Here is a 26,690-nt window from a genome sequence, read left to right on the forward strand (position 1 = left end):
GATTGAAACACACAGGATTCTGGGGAAAGCAGCAGGAGTAACACTGGCCAGCGGAATTTTGAAGATAGGGCCTCCTTTTTAGAAGAGCATTTATACGGTTACAGAAGAGTGACCGACTTGACCCTTGTTGAAGTAACTCTTGGCAATGACAGCTTTGTATGAATTGAAATCAGAAAGGTGGGGTTTGCTACCAATTTGTTTGGAACCATGGACAGTTCAGCCAATCTGTTTATGTGACACATATGTTCGCCTAATTTTTTGGGAGTCCTAAAGCACTAATATCTATGTGACTTAATAAGATCTGCAGTGAATGGCTGGTTCTGTGGTTCTAATCTTAAAGTGCTGAGAAGCTCTTGGGTTTTAGATTCTATGGATCAAGGCCAAGAGAGCATGCCTAGTTTTCAAGCTAGAGGCCAGAACCTGGAATGTGGTAGGTGCACAAGAAATACTGGATGCATGAATCAAACTAGGAACATAGACTGCTCAGCAAGTATTGCTGATTGATTGACTGAAATCTGAAATCTTTCGGGTTCCTGCCCCCTTTCTTCATCATAGATCAGAATTTCTCAGTGTGAGTATTGGGTGCATTTTAGACTCTATTTGACAATTTTTACATAGTGTACATAGATGGGAATAGCTTTATATTAATAAAACTTTGAAGCTGGCCATCTAGACCTTTTCTTCTAAATTAAAGCCTAAAAATCAGAGCATTTGTGTGTTATTCCTTCCATTTATTTCTGTTTCTGTCTCTCCTTTTCTATCCTTCATCTCTGTTAGGCAGATGCTAACTTGAGCCATACCTCTTCCCCTAAATGAACAGTTATGGGTTTTTTTTGGGAGGGTTAGTACTAGGATTTGAACTTAGGAGCTTGTGCTTGCTTGGTAGGCACTCCCCCTCTTGAGCAATAATTTAGCCCTGAGTGTTACTTCTTTGCCTTTTTTCTTTTTCCCAAGTCCTGGGCCTTGAACTCAGGGCCTGAGCACCGTCCTTGGCTTATTTTTGCTTAAGTCTAGTATTTTACCACTTGAGCCACTGCACCACTTCTGGCTTTTTCTATGTATGTGGTGCTGAGGAATTGAACCCAGGGCTTCTTGTGTGCTAGGCAAGTACTCTACCACTAGGCCACATTCCCAGCCCACTTCTTTGCTTAATAAGGAAGGTGGTAAGTAAGTGAATGACAAGCAGCCTATTGTTTTGCTTTTTAAGAATGTTTGGCTGGAGCTTGAATAATTTCCCTTTTGAATATTTCTTGACAAGATAGACAAAGCTATAGGTGCCATTTATCTCAGTTTACTAGTTACCATTTTTTTCCTTACTAAGTGTCAGGAATTTATCAGTCTTATCTCCCTTAGATGATGTAACATACCCCTGCAGGGTAGCTGGTGGCATTTTAATATTATATTTGAGGAAACTGAGGCCTAGGAGCACATGGTAATTTCTACTGCTGTAAATGCAGGTCTCTCTGATGTCTTGTCTTCCATAGGAGAGGGTTCAGAAAAATTGTTCTCTTCTTTTAAAAAAAATTCTAGCATATGTTAATAGTACATACTGAAGGATTTTATTGTTATGTTTCTATTCATGCTTATCATTACTTTGGTTATATTCAAACTTTTTCTTAAAGGCCAAGAGAGGTAAATACATTGTTTGATGTATTGTTACAGCCTTGTCATAGCAGTAAAGTGGCTGGGCCCTTGTCTACAAAAGTAGCCATAGGTATCAGTCATGGGAATGAGCAAGCTTGGTCATGTCTAGTAGACTTGACTTACAGCAACTTTGGCCCAGCACCGGAATGTTGAGCACCTCTACAGTGTGGGTTCATTAGGGAGTCAGCTGGAGGAGAAGCCCAATTGTTTGCATATAATTTGGTAATGGAGGGAACATTAGTTTAGATTAGCATGTAGTTTGTTTTGAACTCTTTTATATATTTCTAGAAAACTTGCCTTTTTATAGCTCTTTCCTCAGGCTCCTTGTGATTTGAATTCTTTTAGCTTATCTGCAATTATCTCATCTTGAGAGTTCAGTGATTAGTTACTTATATATTAGTACATGGAAATACCATGGGGAGGAGGAGTTCACACAGTAGGGTTGCTGATCAACCTGTAAGAACTTAAGTTCCATGTTTTCATACTGACTGGTGGCTAGAGACCTGTGTTAGAAAGGACCTTTAGCTATGTTTAATCCTGCCGTTGGGATAAGAAGAGATGATCTGTCTTGGAGTCTTTCTGGAGAGAGTTGTGAGGGATTTAGGCAGGCAGCATTTCCAGTCATCCCTACAAATTTATTCTACCTGCAGTGCAGACCCACTTTGTCTTGCACCCTCATACCCAGTTTAGGTGCATGACCTTTGGTGAGCTTAGTGGACATCCTATGTCTTAGAGGGGACTAGATGCTTTTTAAAACAATAGCTTCCAACAGCTTCACAGGTCTTTCTCCTAGGTTTCCACATCCAGAAAGCTCTGAAAGCCTAGTATTTTCCATAACATTTGCCTCCTGACCTGAAGCAAACTGACTGGAAAGTCTTTATAGTCTTTATTACCTGCTTAGGGCGTGTTTCACTGCAAAAATGTTATGTTTGGTTGTGGGCAGATTTTCTCAAGGGGTTATAGTATATACACTGGTTGTACTTATTTTTCCCTTCTTAATATTCCCCATACTCTATGTCCCAGAACACATCTGGCCTGGTAAGTTTCTGCTAAGTGATTATGGGCCTTGCACATGAGAATAAGAATAATGATAGCCTATGGCTAGGATACATTTACTGTGTGATAGAAATTGTGCTACATGCTCATTTCTAACTAGTTATTATATGAGGTAGAGTTTGTTATTTCTATTTTATGAATGAGACTTGATTCTCAAAGAAGTATGGTAACTTATTCAATAAGGTAACTTATACCTGGCTCTTGAACCACATCTTTACACAACTTCCAAGTAAAGCACCATAGACCATGAGTCACATGCTGCCAGGAATACTGTGTAGAAATATGGGCATGGTTCCTTCCCTGACATTGGACAGGCAGTGCCCAGTGTAAGGTCTAGAATGTGTGGATTTCACCTCTCAAGACCCTGGTTATACTGACTTGAATTTGAAATTTGTGGGTTCTAAATTAGCCTACAGCTACCTTGTGTCTACTGTAAGGGCCTCTCTTGATTTGACGGAAGGCATAGCTCAGGTATATAAATGCTCATTGTAAGATAGGAACTAAATCCTATGTAATGTGTATGGAAAGTTGTGGTGTGGAGATGAAGACATTTGGGTGTACTTAGTTGAAAAGGTCTTGAGGGAAAGGTAATTAAACAGGACCAGGAAGACAGAAGGAATATGTTGTAAGGGTCTCTGAGCAGTTTCTTTTCCTGTCCCTTTCCTCCTTTGGACATTGCTATTACTATCTTTGCAGACTAGAGAAGAGTTACGCTTTTCTAGGCTTAAAAAAAAAAAAGTTCAGTGTTGTCCCTGGATCAAGTGTGTTTATGGGCAAGAGGGAAATGTGCTGACCAAGGAAGGTTCTACTCACTTCACTTGCCTATCTTTTAACCATGGCTTTCATTGAGGTTTTTTATTCCTGCCTTTTGTCCTTGAGAGGAGAGCCAGAAAAGATTATTGGATTCAGATTAAATGACTTGTGTTTCCTTTTTGGGCAATCTGCTTGGTAGGGCCACCTAGTGACACATTCTTTTGGAGGCTGTCTACTTTTGTCAGGTTTTCCTTACATTGTTTGCTGCTGGCTGCTAGAGGGGAATTAAAAAAAGACAGCATATTTTGAGCAAAAGCAGAAAGGTCATTACTGGGTATTTCAAGAAAGTGTATGTGGGTTATCTAGTTCCCTTTTTCACAGGTTAGGTAGAGGGAGTGTCTGACAAGGGAGCACTGTAAAAAGTCCAAGTTAGATAAAAGGAACCTGGATAGAGCCCAAGAGCTGGGACTTGAGGAATTTTCTGAGCTGCAGCTGGTTTTGTCACATGATTTTAAAGATGGCTGTCCACCACTGGCTAAGTAAGGTTGTAAGTAGGATGGAATTTCATTGTGTGAGGTTGGATAAGTAGTAGGAATCGGTTTCTTCATCATGCTAAGCTTTGTGGCTGAAATAGTCTCCCAGGCCCTTGATCATGGGAGAAGAGGTAGTTCAGTAGTCTAGGAAGGACAATGTCACTGTCATTTGTGTACCAGTGAGTCTGAGTATTCAGGTAGAGAAGCCCTGAGAGACAATAAGTAGAGAGTGGCCTTGCAGCACTTACCAGAGCTTTGTGTTGATTTTGTGGTGTGGAAGCCATTGAAGGACTTCAGTCTGAGACAGGTGGTTCTGCTAGGACTGAAGGGAAGTGCAGAAGCCAATTTGAGTAATGGTATTACAGAGACCATGGTTGTTGGGGGTAGTAATTTCAGTGTGAAAGAATGAGATAAATTTAAGAAAATTTCAAGATTCAGGCTTTAAGTACAATTTATTAAATGTGGATCAATAGCTCTGTAAGAAGGAAAGCCAAGTTCTTTTCCTGTATGACACATTTCATTTCTTTTCTTTCAGTGGAGATATTTCAAGAAAAAAAACCTACCAAATAATGTTAAAGTTTTTTTTACTTTTTAAAATTTTGTTAGTATAAAGGTGATGTACAGAGGGGTTATGGTTCTATAACTCAGGTAATGGGTACTTTTTTTTGGATGTTTCCCCTTTCCTCATTTCTAGTTTTTCCTTCCTGTCCCCACCCACAAGTTGTTTTTTTTTTTGGCCAGTCCTGGGCCTTGAACTCAGGGCCTGAGCACTGTCCCTGGCTTCCTTTTGCTCAAGGCTAGCACTCTGCCACTTGAGCCACAGCGCCACTTCTGGCCATTTTCTATATATGTGGTGCTGGGGAATTGAACCCAGGGCCTCATGTATACGAGGCAAGCTCTCTTGCCACTAGGCCATATCCCCAGCCCCCCACCCACAAGTTGTATATATCATTTTTTTTATTAATTAAATTTTGTTGGGCTGGGAATATGGCCTAGTGGCAAGAGCGCTTGCCTCCTACACATGAAGCTCTCGGTTCGATTCCCCAGCACCACATATATGGAAAAAGGCCAGAAGGGGCGCTGTGGCTCAGGTGGCAGAGTGCTAGCCTTGAGCGGGAAGAAGACAGGGACAGTGCTCAGGCCCTGAGTCCAAGGCCCAGGACTGGCAAAAAAAAAAATTTGTTGATAAGGTATTGTGCAAAAGGGGTATAGTTACATAATAGGGCAGTGAGTACATTTCTTGTGATATCCTACACCCTCGCCTTCTTTCCCTTCCCTAGATCAGGTAGGCATATATACAATACCCATTGTACCAAAATCATATACAGTAGCCACGTGGTGTGCGCCAAAGGCAATTCACCTAGAACTTTAAATATAACGTCAACAATAGAGTTTGCTTATCCTTGTCTTATATGATCATACATACATAGCTGTTGAGCTATTGTGATCCACTGAGAGGTATATTTTAGACCTTTTTATGTTTAGTAGTTGTTTGGTTTTAGATACATAATGTAAGGTCGCTGACCCAAACCTCTGGAAATACCATTTGAAAAGAAGTTTTTTGTTTCACCGACCTGGTCTCTACTGTTCCCCTCCCCCCCACCTTAGCAGTCATATATCAAGGAGATCATGCCCCTTTGTTCTCTGTGTTCTCGGCTTGTCTTGCTCAACATTATTTGTTCAAGTTCTGGCCATTTCCCTGCGAATACCAATATTTTATCATTTCTAATAGCTATATAGTATTCCATTGTGTATAGGTACCATATTTTTTGGATCCATTCATCTGTAGAGGGGCATCTGAGTTGTTTCCATATTTTGGCTATTGTGAATTGTGCAGCGATAAACATGGATGTGCAGATGTCTTTTTGATATCCTGAGACCTGTTGTTCAGAATAGATGCCTAGGAGTGGTATGGCTGGGTCATAGGGTATGTCTATGCTGAGCTTTTTGAGAGACCCCCATACTGTTCTCCAAAGTGGTTGTACTAATTTGCACTCCCACCAACAATGGAGAAGGGTTCCTCTTTCCCTGCATCCCCTCCAGCATTTGTTGTTGTCTGAGTTCAGAGTATAAGCTATTCTAACTGGAGTGAGGTGGTATCTCAGGGTTGTTTTTATTTGCATTTCCTTTAGTGCCAGGGATGTTGAACATTTCCTTATATGTTTCTTTGCCATTTTTATCTCTTCTTCTGTGAAGTCTCTCTTTAGCTCCTTTGCCCATTTAATAATTGGTTTACTGGGCTTGGAGGGGGGTTAGTTTTTTGAGTTCTTTGTGTTATAGGTATTTTTGTCTTAGATTTTAGCTGAGGTTTTTAAGCTTAGGAGTTTTGTGATTTATACACATAATTCTGGGAATGACCTTGTCAAACACAGATTTTTTTTTTTTTTAACTTGGTGCCTATACTATGGCTTGAGCTTAAGAGTTGGGTGTTGTCCCTTTTTTCACTTAAGGCCAGCAGTCTATGACTTGAGCCACACATCTATTTCTGGCCTTTTTTCTGGTTAGTTGGGGATTAGATTCTCACAGATTTTCCTGCCTGGGCTGGCTTTTAACTGTGATCCTCTGATCTCAGCCTTCTGAGTAGGTGTGAGCCACCAGTTCTCCATTCAAGTTACCTAGTTCCACTTTCACATATGCTCTTCAGTATTTATTTATTCAGTATCTATATGTTCTCACCTCTCTTCTCTCCATTAATCTGTTCCCCCTCTATTTTGCCTCACCCCTTTCTGATAAATCATGTTTCTGATTCCTGTTTTATTTTCAGCGAAATGGATGGACCTGGAAACTTGGACATAAGAGAGAAAAACATGTTCCCTTTATCTCTCTGAGCCTTACTTCACTTAACATTATTTTTTTCCATGTCCATGTTGGACTGCAATTCTCCCACCTGAAGCCTCTGTTCCACTTAACTGGGATGACAGTCACATGACACCAATGCTCACCAAGTTCTTTGAGAAAAGGCTGGGCTGGCCTGAAACTATGATCTGCCTATCTCCACCTTTTAGATTGCTGCAATTAAAGGTATGGGCCACTATGCCTACCCTTGTTATTCCTTTAGAAGTCCCAAATAGAGTTGCTTTAGACTAGCAAAAAGGGAGAGGTTAAGGGAATTGACAAGAGGGCAGGGTAAGGGGTCAGGGAAGGGAAAGCTCTAGGTCTGTTTCCAGCTAGCACTGTTTCTAGCCATTTCTATTTTTAGGGGAAGGATTCTCTGCACCCTACCTTCTGGCTTCAATAGATGTGTTTTCTTGGGCCAGACTTTTGCTCCTCTGAGATTATTTTAGGTAGGATTAACCAATTTGCCTTGTCATGACACTTTTTTTTTTTTTTTTTTTTTGGCCAGTCCTGGGCCTTGGACTCAGGGCCTGAGCACTGTCCCTGGCCTCTTCCCGCTCAAGGCTAGCACTCTGCCACTTGAGCCACAGCGCCGCCTCTGGCCGTTTTCTGTATATGTGGTGCTGGGGAATCGAACCTAGGGCCTTGTGTATCTGAGGCAGGCACTCTTGCCACTAGGCTATATCCCCAGCCCCTGTCATGGCACTTTTTGAAAAATTTGTTCAGAGATAGTGGGAGAAAGTCAGTGCCCATCAATGTCAGCATTCTGTGAGGTTGACTATATATGCTACCATTGTAGACCTGAGGGGCCCTCTGGGGCAAGCTATGCTTGGGACCCCATTGCTTCTTTGCGTACCTTGTCATGTAAAGTGAATAAGGATTATGTAGACTCCCAAGCCCCACAGCACAGGTGGGTCTTAGCTGAATGGGAACACATGCATACACAGAGACCAGGTGTTAGGAGAAGGGCTTTGAAAGTACAGTTTCATGTTGAACTCCTCCGTTTAGTTCAGGAAAACCTCATGTCTGCGTAGAGAAAAATCTGGTATGGCAAATACTAGAAGTTGTTTTTCTTTTTCTTTTCTTTTTCTTTTGTGATGTTGGGGTTGAATTCAAAGCCTTGTGCATGCTAGGCAAGATCTGTACCTCTGTAGGCATTAGAATGTTTAATGGGGGGCAGGGAACATTATAGAGATATATGCATCTAATATTTTATTATGGCCTTCATTGCTGGACTTCTTTAATAATACAACTACATTAAATTTTTTTTTCAGTGTCAGAAATGGTAGTTGTATACACAAGCTAGTTTTATTTCTACCAGGTATATGTTATTTGCTTTCTGCCCAGCTATGCTATCTAGCTGTGGGAGAGAGAAGAGAAGTTAGGTGGAATGTGACAAAGATGGAAACCATCCTAGAAGTCACCATTTTTTCCACAAGTATCTTGGTAGGAAGATTAACTTTAGAGACTTGAGATTTTGATCTTCTTTTTCAAGGAAAATTTATTTCCCCACTCCTTCTTTAAAACTAAGTTATGTGCTATTTAGGGCATTGGAAACATCCCTGGAAATGGTGACACTGAGAAGGAAGAATACTTAGTCTCTGTGGAGCTGTGTTGTAAATCTTTTAAACTATTCGTAGTATTGGCATATGAATTTAGGAACTCTTGCTTGCTAAGCAAGTGCTCTACCACTTAAGCTGTACCTGCAAACTCTTTTGCTGTAGCTGTTGACAGCACAAACTGCCTACCTCTACCAACTAAATAGGTTTGCACATGTGAACCACTGTGCCCAGTTTGTTGAGATGGACTCTTGCTAATAAGTAAGTTTTTGCCCAAGCTGTTTTCAAACTATGATCGCCTCTTATTACAGGATTACTGGTGTGTGCCACGTCAGATAATGCTGTAAATATTTCTTTGGCAATTACTTTCTTTATATTCATAGCTTTGGAAATCATGACATACTTTCTGATTATTCCAGCTTTGTATATTATAACTTGCCAGCAAATGCTCCTAAGCTCCAGGCATGATTAGAAAGTATTTTAGTAAATTAGAAAGTATTTTGCTCATCAGTTCCTAGTTAGTGTTCCTCTTCTGTTTTTTTTTTTTTCTTCCTTTCCCTCCCTCCCTATTTTTCTCCCTCCCTTTTTTCCTTCTTTCCTTCATACTGGAATTTGAACTTGGGCCTTATACTTGCCAGGTAAGTGCTCTACCTCTGAGCCAGGCCTTCTGCCCTGTGTTGCAGTTAATTTTGAAATATGATCTCTTCCTGCCTGTGTGCCTGGACCTAAGTTACCTATTTATTCTCATCATTGCTGGGATGACAGGCACGTGCCACTGTACCCAACAATGGGGTGAGAAGCCGTTGTTTTTTGTTTGTCCTGGCCTCTCGAGTAGCTTGGATTATAAGTGTAAGTCACTAGCACCCATTTCTCTTTGAAAATAGTTCTAGCTCTATAAAATATGTAATTTATAATGGAAAAATTAAGAGGATGGAATATGGAGCCAAGCTATAGGATAGAATCACTTCTTTCCTTTCTTCTTCCTTCACTTGCTGCAGGATTCTTGGGTGGGTAAATTATATAATCTCTCTCTGCTCATTTTTTGTTGTTGTTGTTAAAATGGGGACAGCATCCATGTTATCGATTGTTATGAGGGTAAAAGGCAAGAGTTCATTTATGGGAAGTGGTTGACACAGGTAGTAAGTGCTTCATACTTATTAGTTTTACTATCATCTCATAGCATCTAGCACATTTCTTCCTGCATTTCTTTGTAGTTGGTTCAGCACTATCACTGCTCACCTGTTATGAATTTAAATTGTCTCCCAACAGCCTAGTAGTGATAGAAAGAGAGGCCCCAAAAGGCTGAATGGTATGTGCAGAGCAGCTTCATTTCAGGAAACAGGTTGAGGGAGGGAACAAACACTGGCTGTGTTTTTACATGTAGTAGGTGAAGATTTGCCAGACCAGGTCTCTCAGTCTATTCAGTTTACCAAAAGGAATTGTGAGGTATATGTTTCATTTTTCAGGATTTAGGGTTTTTTTTTTTTTTTCTTTTTTCTGGTCACTTGTGGAGCTTGAACTCAGGGCCTGGGTGCTATCCCTGAACCTCTTTGTGCTCAAGGCTAGTGCTCTACTACTTGAGCCATAGTGCCACTCCAGTTTTTGAGTGGTTAATTGGAGGTAAGAGTCTCATTGGGACTTTTCTGCCTGGGCTGGCTTCGAACCACGATCCTTAGATCTCAGCCTCTTGAGTATTACAGGTGTGAGCCACTGGTGTCCAACTCAGGCTTTAGTTGTAAGAACACATTTTGGAACTTAGCAGTCCTCTGTGTAGGGTATATTCATATCACTTGGGGCACCCTCAAAGAACAACAGCAACAAATAAAAACTTCTATTCCAGAACCAAGCACATGTTAGAGCTGTGTAAACTCTCAATCAGGCTGCAGTAAGGGAGAAACTAAGCCATTGCACAGCAATCTGACTAATTGTTCAGATGGGACACTTGACAAGTCTTTCAATATTGGAAGAAATTACACTCAAATGATTATAGTGAATATTTTGGTCTGCTTCTGCTGCTGTATAACAAAATTGCCACAGACCTGGTAATTTGCAAATAATAGCTCTGGATGCTAAGCTGCTGGCAGGTTCTGTGTCTCTAGTACATAGATGGCTGCTATTGCTGTGTCCTTTGAGGATATAAGGTTGTATTCTTGGATTGTGGAAAAACTAAAAGGGCATAGCAAGTTAAGTTTCCTCCAGCCTGTTTATAAAGTCACTTTTCACATCTATGAGGGCTCTGTTAGTAATGTAGTCACATTTCTAATGGTTGCCACCCAGGGTCTAAGTTTCCACTTGAACGTTGGAGAGGACACAGACATTCAATCTATAGCAGTGAGTACAAACAGAATGCAAGAGAGCAAGAATAAGGAAGGACTTGAGTGAGGAATTCTAGCTTTGAGTGTGGCCATACAGTAGTATACAGTAGTATGGCCACACTCAGCAAAGATAAGTATAGATTCACATGCAGCTGTAAAGAACAATATAGACTCCAAAAATGGGTATTTTACCAAACTGTAGTACTGTACTCTATAACCCAGGATATTGGTATGATACCGACAGTGTACTCAGACTCATTCAGTTTTGTTTTTTTTTTCTTGAGTAAAGCTAAAAGTGAATTACAAGTTACAAGTGTTTCCTTTGTGTATGGGGTTGAGATTGTGGAAAAGGAGCTGTCTGAACTGCAACATCATCAGTATAGTTATGGATTTGAGTTCCTGAGGTGTGTCAGGTTTTTATAGCTCTCTACATTATTGGTCAGTCATCACCATTTTCAGATTAGGTAACTCTTGAGACTCTTCCAGCATAGGCTCATCTTCTCTGGGGCACATGGTTTTGGTCCACAGAATACCAAAACCATGGGTGAATGGGAATATCTTTGTTCTGTGATCACATTGTGTAGGAAGTAAGAAAAATGGAACAAATCTGGATTTCCTGCTGGCTTTTAAAAGTAGTAGGAGATGAATTAAAATTCATAAATAAAAATGTTTAGCAAATGCTTGGAAGAACAACAATATCCCCTCGCAGTAGTATCTTGGAGCTCATGAGTGATTCAGGGAAATACTCTTTAAGAATTTTAGGTGGACTCTTGGGTATCTATCCAAAAGACCACAAACATAATCACACTAAAGCCACCAGCACAACAATGTTCATCGCAGCACAATTTGTCATAGCTAGAATATGGAACCAACCCAAATGCCCCTCAGTAGATGAATGGATCAGGAAAATGTGGTACATATACACAATGGAATTTTATGCCTCTATCAGAAAGAACGACATTGCCCCATTTGTAAGGAAATAGAAGGAATTGGAAAAAGTTATACTAGTGAAGTGAGCCAGACCCAAAGAAACATGGACTCTATGGTCTCCCTTATTGGGAATACAGGTTTAGGCAAGTTACAGCAGAGGATCACAGGAGCCCAATAGCCATACCCTTATGAACACATAAGATAATGCTAAGTGAAATGGACTCCATGTTATGGAAACGATTGTTATATCACAGTTGTAACTACTTTCAACATCCCATATGTAACTGTAGCCTCTATTATTGATGATATTCCTGTATCACCTTCTGTGGTTGTACCTACACTATCTCTGTATCTTATCTGAGTATATTGGAAACCAGGTATACTGGTATTAGAACTAGGAAATTGGAAGGGAATACCAAAATCGAGAGACACAGGGTAAAAAAAAGACAAACAACTACAAAAGCAATACTTACAAACTGTTTGGTGAAAATGAACTGAACAACTCATTGGGGGGGGGAAGGGGGGGAGGGGGGAATGAGGGAGGAGGTAACAAACAGTACAAGAAATGTATCCAATGCCTAATGTATGAAACTGTAACCCCTCTGTAATTCAGTTTGATAATAATAAAAAATATATATATATATTAAAAATTACCATTACCAATACTTAAAAACAAACAACAAAAAAAGAATTTTAGGTGGACTAGCAAGCACTCTGTTCTTTTAGAATGAAATTTGCCAGAAGACCAGTTTCAGTTACCCTAGCACCAAGTTTAGGAAGAAAGCATGTATCTGTTTCTTACCTAAGAACTAGGGCCTCTTCGGAGAGCAGTGCATGTAGGTCCTAGGTATGTGACGGAACCTGAGGTCCCCTTCTTTGCAAGTGTCTTTCAGACATTCTGGGCGGCCTTGGAAGAATCCACATTACAAACTCAAGGTCAGCCACGTAAGATAGCTATTCCTTACCAGCGCAACACACAGGTAAACAAAATGAGCTTTCTCTCCTCACATTGGGGTATTAGAGGTCAGGAGAGAGTCAGCTTTTGCATGGTTAACAGGAGAGAAGGCTTTTTGACTGATTGAGGGCATGGCCATTAATTTCTAAGTGGTTTGTAGAATTTATGGCTCATGCTTGTTCATTCCAGTGTCCTAATAATATGGATGATATTTTTTTTCTCGGACAGGAATGTGGCTTTTGGCAGTGACTCTGCATAAGAATAGCTGGAAAATAACCCAAGTCCCTAGAGACCAAATTGTGTGGCTTCTGTGCCTGTATTATGTAGCCATAAAAGAAATATGTGAATTATGACTTAAAATCACTGGAAAGAACAAATGATGGCTTTCAAATTGGAAAAAAAAATAACACCAGCATTAGGAGACTTAAGATATAGATAGATAGATAGATAGATAGATAGATAGATAGATAGATGGATAGATAGATATGTACTTCCATATATTTTTCCAGATGGTGGTGGTGTTGCAGCAGGTATAATTTACAGAGTTTTCAGTGACATGGGAATGAATGCTAATAGACTAATGCAACATGAATATGCAGATGCAGAATGTACATACAACATGATTTCAACTAGGGGCAGATGTGTAGAAAAAATGGCATGGAAAGGAATATGTGGAAATGTTACTGATATTAGGTGTTTTTTGTTTGTTTATTTTTTTTTTGCCAGTCCTGGGGCTTGAACTCAGGGCCCGAGCACTGTCCCTGGCTTCTTTTTGCTCAAGGCTACCACTCTACCACTTGAGTCACAGTACCACATCCGGCCTTTTCTATATATGTGGTGCTGAGGAATCGATCCTAGGGCTTTTATGTATATGAGGCAAGCACTTTACCACTAGGCCATATCCCCAGCCTGATGTTAGTTTATATGATTATATAAATAAGTTTTTTTTGTCTTACATTTAAAATTTTTTAAAATATTATCTTTATAAGCAGGAGTTTTAAATGTTTCTTTTAAAGCTGCATTGGAGAAGACAAATTTGTTAGGATATGCTAGTGCTGATAAATTATGTTGTCTAAAAAAATAAAGGGACAGGGGCTGGGGATATGGCCTAGTGGCAAGAGTGCTTGCCTCGTATACATGAGGCCCTGGGTTCGATTCCCCAGCACCACATATACAGAAAATGGCCAGAAGTGGCGCTGTGGCTCAAGTGGCAGAGTGCTGGCCTTGAGCAAAAAAAAGAAGCCAGGGACAGTGCTCAGGCCCTGAGTCCAAGCCCCAGGACTGGCCAAAAAAAAAAAAGGGGGGGGGACAGTCACTGGTGACTCATGCCTGTAATCCTAACTGCCCAGGAGGCTGAGAATCAAGGTTTGAAGCCAGCCAGCGCAGGAAAGTTTGTGCGACTCATGAGTTAACCAAAAAACTGGAAGTGGAGCTGTGGTTCAAGTGGTAGAGTGCCAGACTTGTATAAAAAAGCTAAGGGACAGCACCCAGGCCCTGAGTTCAATTTCCAGGAGCATTGTGTATATGGGTGTGTGCATGCACTCGCATGTATACACATACACACACATACATGTCCCTGCTAGATTTGTTGTATGAATCAATTTATTTGATATATGATTGCATATCTGAAATTAAAGATCATCAATTCACTGTCCATAATTTTTCTCTTGATTCTTGATCACAATGAGTGTGTATGGGGGTAGTCTTAGGACTTGAACTCAGGGCCTGGGCTCTGTTCCTGAGCTATATTTCGCTCAAGGCTAGCACTCTTATCACTTGAGCCACAGTTCTACTTCTGGCTTTTTTGGTGATTAATTGGAGATAAGAGTCTCACAGACATTCCTGCCCCAGCTGTCTTCAGTGATCCTCCAATCTCAGTCTCCTGAGTAACTAGGATTATAGGCATGAGCCCCTGGTGTCTGGCCACAATGATTTTTGTTTTTGTTTTGTTGGTTGTGGAGTTTGAACTCAGGGCCTCAGCACTGTCCCTGATCCTTTTCGCTCAAGAGTAGCACTCTTCCACTTTGAGCCACAGCTCCGCTTCTGGTTTTCTGGGAGTTAATTGGAGACAAGAGTCTCATGGAGCCCAGAATATGGCCTAGTGGCAAGAGTGCTTGCTTGCCTTGTACACATGAAGCCCAGGGTTTGATTCCCCAGCACCACATATATAGAAAATGGCCAGAAGTGGCGCTGTGGCTCAAGTGGCAGAGTGCTAGCCTTGAGCAAAAAGAAGCCAGGGACGGTGCTCAGGCCCTGAGTCCAAAGCCCAGGACTGGGGGGAAAAAAAAAGTCTCATGGACTTTTCTGCTCTGTCTGGCTTTGAACCATGATCCTCAGATCTCAGCCACCTTGAGTGTCCAGGATTACAGGTGTGAGCCACCAGTGCCCAGCAACGATCTTTAAGAACCAATAGGTTCAGGGATCTGCTAAGCATATTCATCTTCAATTTTTTTTCTGATAAATTTTCATCTAGTAGCTTTAAAAAGATAAAAATAAGTATCTGTAGGAATTCTGTCACTACACTTTAGTAGAGGAACTGTTTTGGCAAGTTTTGCAAGCTAAATGAGCAAACTTTGGTATGAATTTATCTTATTTCAATGACTTCTTTTACTACTTTGTACATTTAGCTTTGGTCGTAATTGCTGTAATTTTCCGTTTCTTGTTTTTGCTTCAGAATTTTGAGATAGAACATTGTAAAATATGCCATGGCCAAATGTTCAGAGTTGATGAGCAGTGCAGTCAGAGTAAGCCAAATCTGGCTGTTGGTATGATTTTTTTTTGCTTTATAGTGGAAGGAATAATTTGAGAGGAAAATGCTTATTTCTCTTCCTCAATGTACAGTTGCACATGTGGCAGTGAATAAGTTCTTTGTATATTACAGACTACCAAAAACAGAGATGCTTTGGCTTATAATTGAATATATTGTGTTTTCCTCACCTCTTCAATAACAATATCATTAGCAAGAATTATAATTGCATTAGGGTTGCCAGGAATAGTGGGAGAAGGCTTCCCCCCCTCCTTCCCTTCCTTCCACTCCTTCCCCTCCTCCCCCTCCTCCCCCTCCTCTCCCGCTTTGGTCTTCTTTTCCTTCCTTCTTCCCTTCCCCTTCCTTTCCTGATCCACCTCTTATCTCCCTCCTTCTCCTCTTCCTTGCTTTCTTTTCCCACTTTTTGGTATGAAGCCCCACCAAAAGAAAAAGAAAAGAAGGATTGAGCATGTGAGTCCTCAGGATAGCTGTACCTTCCTTTCACTTGTTTTTCATCTGTGTCCTCAGCTGATTAGATGGTACCACCCACATCCAGGGTGGGCCTTACCCACTCAGTTGACTTGAACACCAATCATCTTGGGAACACTTTCCCAGACCCACCTAGAAGTATGCTTTACGAGTCTACTAGACATCTTTCAGTCCAGTCAAGCTGATAACCAAGATTAACTGTCACAGTAAGAAAGCCATGTGACTATAATGATCAATTTCAAACTTAGAATGTTGTTAGGAAGTGCCAATCTAAGGATCCATATTGCATTTTCAAAGGTCTGTTTTGTATCATACCATATAATGGCATATTAATAAAGACAAATCTTTTTATTAGCATAGGTTGTACAAAGGGAATTTCCTTGTGATATTTCTACATATGCTTATAATGTATTCCTATCAGCCTCGCCCCCTCCTGTCACTGTCCCCCATCCTTCTCTCTTAAAACAATTTAAGCATTTTTCATACATGTAATTAAGCTTTGTTTACTGAAAGCAAATCTCAGTTTCTTCATGTTTCCTTTCTCTCCCCAAGAATTACTGTCTGTGGGTGTTTTTGTTGTTTATTTGTTTGTTTTTCGCCAGTACTGGGACTTGAAATCAGGGCCTGAACACTATCTGTAAGCCTTTTCACTCTACCACTTGAGCCACACCTTCACTTGTGGTTTTTTGGTAGATAATTAGTGATGAGAGTCACATGGACTTAAATGCCAGGCTGACTTCAAACTAAGACCCTCAGATCTCAGCCTCCTGAGTAGCTCTGGGATTACCGGAGTGAGCCAGTGTTTCATCTTACATGTCCTATCGTCTTACTGTGAAAATTTCAATATGTATCTGCACTTCACAAAAGAACTACAGTGCATTTATCACACCTACCTACATTACCATCAGTTAATTTATCTATGCTTAGCAATCTCAGATGTCTCAAAAATAGGACAGATTTGTAATTATAATTTCCTGTAGTTTTATTATTTTAGCTGAAATGTTTCTATAAAGAACTCTGTTTCACTGTAGTTACTCTGAAATACATTCTGTATATAAAAGGCAGTTTGCTTGATTGTTTAGATTTTACAAGAATTGTGCTCAGTGAGCCACAAAGATGTTAATCTAGCTCATTAATTTAAGTATAATCCATGTATTCATCCTATTCTATTGCAACCTTTCCAATTTGGACTGTAGGAGATCTTTCAAATCATGTCAAAGGGATGCAGAGCCAATTTGAAGGGGCCCTTTCCTAGTAAAAGAATTATAATATCTTGAAGAAATGGCAGATTCCAGATCTAAGCAAGAAGTTCAGACTCCATAGTATGGGGTACTGTACTGAAGCGCCCTGCTTGTTTAAGCCTTCCCTGTTAGATTATGCACCTAGGGGTGGGCAGGGATTGTATTCTGATTTTGAACCTTTACAATTTAGGTCTGAGATTCCTGTATTTCATTCTCCCTCATCTCTCTACAGGAAACAAAACGAAGAGGCCCAAGCTAAAATGTGTTTTCAGAGACCTTAAAAATAAGATCCTGGGGCTGGGGATATAGCCTAGCGGCAAGAGTGCCTGCCTCGGATACACGAGGCCCTAGGTTCGATTCCCCAGCACCACATATACAGAAAATGGCCAGAAGCGGCGCTGTGGCTCAAGTGGAAGAGTGCTAGCCTTGAGCGGGAAGAAGCCAGGGACAGTGCTCAGGCCCTGAGTCCAAGGCCCAGGACTGGCCAAAAAAAAAAAAAAAAAAAAAAAAAAAAAAAAAAAATAAGATCCTATTTACTGTAAGAGTTTCCCTGGAGGTTTTCTGAGTTGTTAGTATTCTGACTTTTCCATACATTTTGAAATCTAAATTATGGCTTTCTTTGCTTTATCTAAAAGCAAGTACAAGTAGTGGCAGGCATTTGGTACTGCTTAGAATGTAGCTTCTAAGTGGCAAAGGTGAGCTACACAGTTCAATTAGGAAATGTAGAATAGAGGTGGGAGTATAGTATGTTATTCTTCTTTTTGTCCCCTTCCTCTCCAGTTCCCTCTTTCTATATGTATGCATATGTATTATATAAAATGCAAATATAGCACAAAAATTTCAGGTATTTCCCCCAGGATCAACAAGTTCATCCCATCCATCTATCCATCCATCCATCAGATTGTATTTTAGACCAAATTCTGTATATTATATAGTTCTATTTTTTCCCAGAGCTGGATTTCTGATTATTTTCATTATAATCTGCAAGTTAGATCTCTTATTGAATCTTATTTTTTATTTTCCCTTAACATTATACTGTAACTCTTTGCTTAGTGCATCATGATTCTGCAAAATCTTAATGAAGGCTCTGGCTGTTGTCCCCTCATCTCCTTAGAGGATATTTGACTTTTTCTTTTGTCATTTTTATATTAAAGGCGGTAGACACTTGCTTAACATCCTTTTACTTGGCTGTACAGACATGGACAGGTACCCTTGCACGCAGGGTGGATAGCAATAATCATGCCTGGCTTACCTGTCATTAGGACTGTGTAAGGCTGTACTTGAGTAAAGTGGACATCACTTGACTTCAGAATTTGACACATTGATATGCTAATTAGCAATTAGCCCAAAGCTTCCCCATTTAATCAGCATATGAATGCTTATCATGTACAGCATGATGTAAAATATGTATATATTGTGAGAGGACTTCATCAAGCTAACAGGTACTACTTCACATATTTGTCTTTTGTGTGTGTGTGAGAACATTGAATAATCTCTTAGCCATATTCAGCTATAGGATACATTGTTCCTAACCATCAGCTTGTAGTATAGTTAATCTTTTGAACATACTCCTTTGTAACTGAAAGTTTGTATCCTTTAACCAACATTTCCCAAGTTTACCTTATGATTCCCCCTTCCCTCCCAATTATCATTCTACTCTGCATAAGCTTCACATTTCTCCTAATAAATAGGCTTTCATAGGAAGGACTGCCCTTTGGATCTTTTTTTTGTAACTTATTTATTAATTAAAGAAAAGGTTTCTTTTGACAAGGTTTTGTGCAAAAAGGGTACAGTTACATAGTAGGGCAGTGTGTACATTACTTGTGATATCTTACATCCTGTTTTTCTTTCCCTTCCCTAGGTTGGTAGACATATATACAATATCAATGTACCAAGAACATAAACAATAGCCACATGGCCTACGCTGAAGAAAATTCGCCTAGGGCTTTAAATGTAATGTCGACAATAGACAATATGTCGACAATAGTCTTTATATGAACGCACATACATAGCTTTTGAGCTATTGTGATCCACTGAGAGGTCAATTTTTTTTTCCCCCAGTCCTGGGGCTTGGACTCAGGGCCTGAGCACTGTCCCTGGCTTCTTTTTGCTCAAGGCTAGCACTCTGCCACTTGAGCCACAGCGCCACTTCTGGCCATTTTCTATATATGTGGTGCTGGGGAATCTAACCCAGGGCTTCATGTATACGAGGCGAGCACTCTTGCCACTAGGCCATATTCCCAGCCCTCAATTTTTGACCTTTATATGTTGAGTAGTTGTTTGGTTTTAGTTACATAGTGTAGGGTCGCTGACCCAAACCTGTGGGAAATACCATTTGACAAGAAGTTTTTGGTTTCACAGACCTGGTCTCTACTGTCTCTCCCCCCTCCCCCCCCTTAACAGTCATATATCAGGGAGATCATGCCCCTTTGTTTTCTGTGTCCTTTGGATCTTTTTTTTTTAACCCTTTTGCAATAAGTATAGATTCACTTGCAGCTATAAGAAACACTTTATAGTCCAAAAATGGCTATTTTACCAAACTACTACTATACACTGTAACCAGTATATTAGTATGATAAGAACAGTGTACTCAGATTCATCCAGTTTTTTCTCTTTCTGTCCTGTCCTGTCCTGTCCTTTTTGCTGGTCCTGTGGCTTGAACTTAAGGGTTAGGTGCTAGTCCTGAGTTTCTTTTGCTGAAGGCTAGCATTCTACTACTGGAGCCACAGTGCCACTTCTGGCTTTTTGTGAGTAGCTTATTGGAGATAAGAGTCTCATGGACTTTCCTGCTCAGACTGGCTTTGAACCGTAATCCTCAGATCTCAGCCTACTGAGTAGCTAGGATTATACTCATGTCCATTGGGTTTTGAAGTAAAAAAAATTACTAATCCAGGATTTTAGATCCCTCCCTCCCTCCCTCCTCATTCTTTTTCTCTTTTTCTTTTCCTGGTCATTTCTGGGGCTTGAACTCAGAGCCTAGGCACTGTCCCCAAGCTTTTTTTTACTAAAGGCTAGCACTTTGAGCCACAGTGCCACTTCCAGTTTTCTAGTGGTCAATTGGAGATAAGAGTCTCACAGACTTTCCTGCCTGGGCTGGCTTTGAACCATGGTCCTTATATCCCAGCCTACTGAGTAGCTAGGATTCTAGGCATGAGCCATCAGTGTCCAGCTCTTTCTCCTGCTGGTCCTGGGGCTTGAACTAAGGACCTTTCTCTCTTGCTTGAGTTTTTCCACCTAAGGCTGGTACTCTACCACTTGAGTCACACCTCTACTTTGGCTTTTTATTGGTTAACTGAAGGTAAGAGTCTCTCAGATTTGTCTGCCTGCGCTGGCTTCAAATCACTATAGTCATATCTCAGCTTCTCAGTAGCTCCCAATCCTTTTGCATTTACTCCATATATGTGCCTATGGACATAGAAGAAAAAAGCCAAGTAAGTGTCACTGGTTATTTTATCAAAAGGGCCTATCAATCTTTCAAGCCTCTCCCAATCTTTGTGTACTAGCCTGTGTCTGATACAGGAAGCATACGCTGGTGTTCTCTTCCCTTGCCTGAGAAAGCAGCTGTCTCTCTTTCCAGCACAAGCCTGCTTTTTAATGCACAGAAGCCTTCAAACACCTGAGTCATAACCCTCTAATAATTTTGTTCCATGTTTGCCATTCCTTGCTTTGTTTTACCACATTCCTTCCATTATGTAGCCACATTGAACACCTACTCCATTCCCCAGTAGTTCTGTCTCTGTGTGAATGGGGTCTACCTTCTTGGCCTTGTCAGACTATCTCATGGTTAATGATACAGCTTGTATGCTTTGGCTCCTGAAAACTGTGCACTGTTTTCAGTTGAACTGACCACCTCAGTTGATGGTATGCTCTCTCATAGCCTTTAGTCTGCCCTTCCCTTTGCTAGACCCCTGTCTGTCTTTTATTGCTGCCTTTTGAATATTTGTTTCAGTTATGCTGGCTGTGATTTTTACAAGTGAGAGCTACATTCTATCTGTCTTGTGTCTACAAACCTCCATCTGGCAGGGAAGTAATAACTGCTTATTAAATTTTATTATACTTAGTATTTATAGTATTTGAGGTAGCTTCTTTTGTTATTGCCTAAGTTGCTTTGTCATTAACAACAAGAGAAAACAAAACAGAATTCCTGTGATGGTCCTCCCTTTAAAAAAGATAGGTCCTATGCAGTGTAGTTTGGTGAGTAGGATTAGCTGTGGGATGAGTTTGTAGAAATGGTCTCCAGATCCACAAGCTGTTTTCATCTTTCTTGATAATGAAGTAGAAGTGGGGTTGTGGGAGGAGCCCCCTGGGAATCAGCTAGAGCATTTATTTCACTGTCCAATAAATCTGTAAAGTTAGTATTAGTTGGCTGAGTACCTTGGCATTCCCCCTAATTTTTCTTTGCATCTGAAGAGCATGACTTAAAATTGTGATTTGTTTCTTGAAGAAATTGCAGATAGTAAAGTTATGAAATTTATATAAAGTCCTGGTAAAGAAAATCTAGCCGTACAAGTTGTAGTTTTGATATTACAAGAAATATTGGCACAGTTACCCCCCTCCCTGCTTTTGAAAGAGAAAGGTGGGCTTCCTGATTGTACTGAAATCTGTGCTTTCTATGGTAGAGGATGCAAGGTGGGCTGGAAGCCCATGGACCATCTTGAACTCATTAGATTCTGTCTGTAGCTGTTAGAAAAATGAATAATTGGGCAAGTGTAACTCCATGTTGCTCAGATGCTCACATGAATGTGTTCAGCCACAGAGCTGTTTTCCACATTGACTAGGACAGCCTTTCTTAGCTAAGAGTAGATTGCTTCCATCTTCAGGCCCAGTGCCTTCCTCAGGAGAGCACAGAATGCTAGCATATGCCGTGAATGTTTTTGCCTTCCACCTTAGTGACTGCCTCCATCAATAAGAAAGAGGGCTGTCAGCAGGGTTGTACTAACTGTGTACTTCCTCTCCTGTGTGTGGGACTAAGGCACTGGATTGAAGTGCTAAGAGTATCATTTAGACTCATTCAGACACTTGTTTTTTTTTGGCCAGTCCTGGGCCTTGGACTCAGGGCCTGAGTACTGTCCCTGGCTTCTTCCCGCTCAAGGCTAGCACTCTGCCACTTGAGCCACAGCGCCGCTTCTGGCCGTTTTCTGTATATGTGGTGCTGGGGAATCGAACCTAGGGCCTCGTGTATCCGAGGCAGGCACTCTTGCCGCTAGGCTATATCCCCAGCCCTCATTCAGACACTTGTATGGATACATTTTCTTTCCTTTTTTTTTTTTTTCCTGACAGCAACTGTGCTGTATTTGTGTTTATCTCTATTTTGTAGATGAGGAAACTGAGAGGCACATAGTGAAAGTAACCTGTCTAAAGTAATACTGTATAGTAAGTGAAAAAGCCTGGGGTTCAGACTGCACTTGTTATTGTTGTCGAGGGTTTGAACCCAGGCCTCATGCTTTCTAGACAAATGCTCTACTGCTTGGGCCAAACCTTTAGCCCCAGACTGCATTCCTTTTTTGTTTGTTTGTTTGTTTGTTTGTTTCTTTGCCCGTCCTGGGGCTTGAACTCAGGGCTTGGGCACTGTCCCTGAGCTGCTTTTGCTCAAGGCTCGTACTCTACCCACTTGAGCCATGGTGCCACTTCTGGCTTTTTCTGTTTATATGGTGCTGAGGAATCGAACCTAGGGCTTCATGCATGATAAACACATTCTCAGCCCTCCCAGACTGCATTCTTAACCACTGTCATGTCAACATGGGAGAAACAAGATTGGCTACAGAGTTCCCAGTGTGTACAACATTCAAATAATATTTTAAAATCATAAGTCAATGACTGATGGAATGGCTTAAGTGTCAGAGTACCCGCCCAGCGAGCAGAAGGGCTTGAGTTCAAACTTCAGTACAGCAAAAACATTTATTTATTTTAGATGAGATTCTATTATTTAACCTAACTCTCTCCAGTGGCTACTTATTTTACTTTGAATAACAGTAACACTGAACCTAGGGGGCGAATGACCTTGTGCCTGTGGCCTTGTCTCAGGAAAGCCAGTGGCCTTTGAGATACAAGTATTCAGTCTCTACTGTTGCTCCCTTCTCTGTATTTATTGACTCATCACCATATCCAAAGCACTGGCAGAGATTCTTCAGCTAAACGAAGTTTCCTCTGCCACGAGGAAACTACTCTCAAATGAGGGGAGTTTCAATGAAGGATTAGTAAGGATTAAATAGAGATGCTTCAGTGAGGGATGTCATGAGAGACTTTGAGAGTTTAAGCTGAAGTCCTAAATGTTAAGATGTAACAGACAACATATACATCTGAGAAAAAGCCAAGCAGCCAGACACAGAAAGGCCAGGCTGGCTGAAGCCCATTGTAAGACAGCAGGAATGGAACTAAGTCCAACAAGCAGATAGGACCAAGCTTGGAACTTCAGCTCCACAGAGTGGCTCTGATGGAATGCTAACCCTGAGACATCAAGAAAGGCTATTTCTAGAATATTCTCTATAATCAACATATCTAGTGCATTTTAGGAGGTTTCTTTCTTTCTTTTCTTTTTTTTCACCACTGATTCTGGTGCTTGAATTTTGGGCCTGGGCCCTGTTCCTGAGTTTCTTTTGTTCAAGGCTAGCATTACTGGTGATAAGAACCTCATGGACTTCCTGCCCAAGCTGGCTTTGAACCGTGATCCTCATATCTCAGCCTCCTGAGTAAGTAGGATTACAGGTATGAGCCACCAGCACCCAGCATTTTAGGAGATTTCTGTTAAGTGAATGAGAACTTTAGACAGGGAGTCTACCCTCAGGTATTTGTAAAAACATATTTTCTGGCAGGACCATTCCTTCATTCAGCCCTGAACCTATCACTTGCTTAGTGCTGAGGAGTCTTTGCTAAAGTTGTGTTATAGTTATTAAATGATTATTTATTTATGTATATATGCATGCTGGTACTGGAGCTTTGAACTCAGGGTCTACTTGTCCTTTAGCTTCCTCCCTCTCCCCACTCAAGGCTGGTGTTCTACCACTTGAGCCACACCTCTACTTCAGCTTTTTTGTTATTTGGAACTTGATACATCTTATGGACTTTTGTACCCAAGCTGGCTTTGAACTGTGATCCTCAGTTGGTAGCCTTCTGAGTAGCTAGGATAATAGGCTTGGACCACCCATGCCTGGCAAGAACTGTCTAGAATACAACATGTCCTTATCTGTAATTAAAAAGCTTTTGAGTTCTCTGAGTGTCATTTGTTATATGATAGGAGTGTCCTGGTGCTGATGTGGGAGACTCTGAAGGCCCTGTCGGGTGTGTAGGTCCTGGTTGCCCCCAGAGTTCCAGGTGAGCCCAGCTGGGCTTTTCTGGTGGCCCAGGAGAAGAGTGACTGAAGTCTGAGTTTTACCAAACCACCAACCCTGGGTTTCACAAGCCCTCCCCATTGCTAAGTCAGCTCTGAGTCTGAGAGCACATGCATCAGTCCTCAAGTCTTGTGGGGGCAAGTGTCTAAACCCCTCTGTTCTGCACTGGCTTCTCTTATGTGGAAGGTGACCAGCAGGTGTTCCTGAAAGTGGTGACCTTGGAGCTGGCAGAATTTTGACAGTTTGAAGTGAACATTCCAGGTGGCCATGGTGCCTGAGCAGGGCTGTGGCAGTTGGAGAGGGCTGGAGAGGTTCCATAGTGCCTGGCCATATCACACAGGGAAGCCCCTGGGTATTGTCCTCATCCATTTATAGGGAGGACAGGAGGTCAGGTGGATTTTTTTCAGTGTATAAACTGACTACTTGCAATAGTGTTGGTCTGCAACTGTACTCAAGTGAACGTTCTTTCAATGAATGGGTGAAAATAGCTACCACCCCTCAGAGATCTCATGTACAGGACTGTGCTGAGATTTTAGTCAAGTTATTTCATCCTCACACCATATTGGTAATTTCCTTTAGCTGTTGAAGTTGAGAAATATAGCTGACTTTCTTGTCTAGAACTGAACTCTTCTTAACTATGTTCTCTACAAAGATAGATTGGTTCTGGGCCTTGACTAAGAGGAAGCCCTTGGGCCAGAGCAGTTCCTCTGCCTTTATTTATTTTTTTAAGGGATAATCCATTTTAATCTCCCAATTCATATTTATTTTTTTTCACTCTGTAAATATGCCTTGAGCTTTTAAGGGGGCTGTGAAGGGTTCTCTGATGGCTTCTGAGCAGGCTGTAGGGTGTTTTGAGTTGTACTTTGGAAAGTAAAACAGTTATACTGGTGCCCCAACCCACTAGGGTTGGCAGTTATGAAATGAGCAGACCTGGTTGGAGGGTAGATTAGGTAATAGTTCAAGCAGTTGACATTGGAATACAGTTTATTATTACCAAAATTACTAGTAGCATTTGAAAGTAACTGAAGACTGGGGCTTATACTTTGCATTCAACAAATCCTTCTGAAAATGAATTGATTTTCTTTTCTCCAGAATGTCTTCTGTTCTGAAAACATTGGGTCCTCCTGAAGCTCTGAGGTAGTGTGCTTAGGGATGATAATCTTCAGCTTTCTCTCCATCATGTGTTTCACTTGGAAACAGAATTTTTGAAGAAAAACTGAGGAGTAGGTGATTTCTAAATGCTGGATGCTTAACATTCTTGCAAACTAGTACTTCTAACCCCATAGCACAGCCAGCCCTACATTGCTGTAGTTTTCACAGCTTGCAGATGCTGCTAACTCTGGCTGAAAGTGTTGGGGGAAAATTACATCTGTTCTGCTCTTGTACAGATATTTTTCTCATTATAATTCCCTAAACAGTACAACTGTTTACATAATACATTGCATTAGGTATTTTAAGTAACATGAGACGATTTAAGTTATATGAGGTATGTATGTGTACAAAGGTTACATGCAAACAATGCCATTTTATACAGAGACATACCTAATTTAACAAGTGAAGTATATGAATATGGTGGGGATCTTCATGGATGTTTAGGATGACTGCACAGTGCAACACAAATCTTAATATAGTACCAAATAATTGGTACTCATAAAGCAATTCCAGAACCTAGGAAAATGAAAGTTCCATAGTATATGATTTGAAAATGGGGCTCAAGCCTTGAAACCTGGCTGTAATCCCACTGGTTTCTTCTCTGTTTCTTTCTTTGTACCCTCCAGACCCCTTCTCTGTGGGATACTTGAGAGAATTGCTTCAGAGCCATAGCCTAATGAGCTGGTCTCATGAGAACTTTTTGATAGCTTGGATTAAAGCAGGCAGATGAAAGTAGGGTGCTGAGGTCCATTAATAGTACCCACAGCTGACAATCTCAGAGTGGAGCTGTGGCCTGGAAGCATGCCAGCTCCTGCCCTGCTGCATGCTTGTCTCTGTCCCTCCAGGACACCTCATTGTGCTTTTTGGGTGTTTTCTCCTCAGAAAAAGATACATTCTAGGATTTTGATTTAGTATGTTCCCTAGGAATGACTCATGACTAATCAACCTAGTCTAGGAAAGGATACAGGATCAGTCCCAGATCTTCCTCCTGGTACTGTGAATTCTGACTACTCAGGATTGCTATGGCCACGGAGGCTGGCTGTCCAGATCTGTTGGTCATGCCTGGTGATCCTTGATTTGAGTCACTCTGCCAGATACTAGCCAAGGTTGGCTGTGGGCTCACACAGCATGGGCAGCAGCTGTCCCTGCAGCTT

The 26,690-nt window shown here is 41.1% G+C and overlaps 1 protein-coding gene and 1 long non-coding RNA gene across 14 annotated transcripts in view; one reads left to right on the top strand and one right to left on the bottom strand.

The window, feature by feature from the left end:
- The window catches only part of Clasp1 (cytoplasmic linker associated protein 1), a 252,343-nt gene that overhangs the window by 40,144 nt on the left and 185,509 nt on the right, over nt 1–26,690 (top strand). Inside the window, exon 1 of one of the 13 annotated variants that reach the window (XM_048368820.1) lies at nt 4,181–4,314. The exons of the other annotated variants lie outside the window; for them this stretch is intronic. The gene's annotated coding sequence lies outside the window, so the exon portion shown is untranslated. Of the gene's footprint in view, nt 1–4,180; nt 4,315–26,690 lie in introns of those variants that run through there. 13 annotated transcript variants of the gene reach the window in all.
- Nucleotides 1,211–26,395, bottom strand: LOC125368019. The gene is made up of 3 exons (XR_007214205.1): nt 26,385–26,395; nt 17,132–17,147; nt 1,211–1,803 (listed from the first exon to the last, which is right to left on the bottom strand). It is a non-coding gene; the product is annotated as an uncharacterized LOC125368019 (long non-coding RNA).

The sequence above is a fragment of the Perognathus longimembris genome, chromosome 20 (genome assembly GCF_023159225.1).
Source record: "Perognathus longimembris pacificus isolate PPM17 chromosome 20, ASM2315922v1, whole genome shotgun sequence".
Taxonomy (NCBI): Eukaryota; Metazoa; Chordata; class Mammalia; order Rodentia; family Heteromyidae; genus Perognathus; species Perognathus longimembris.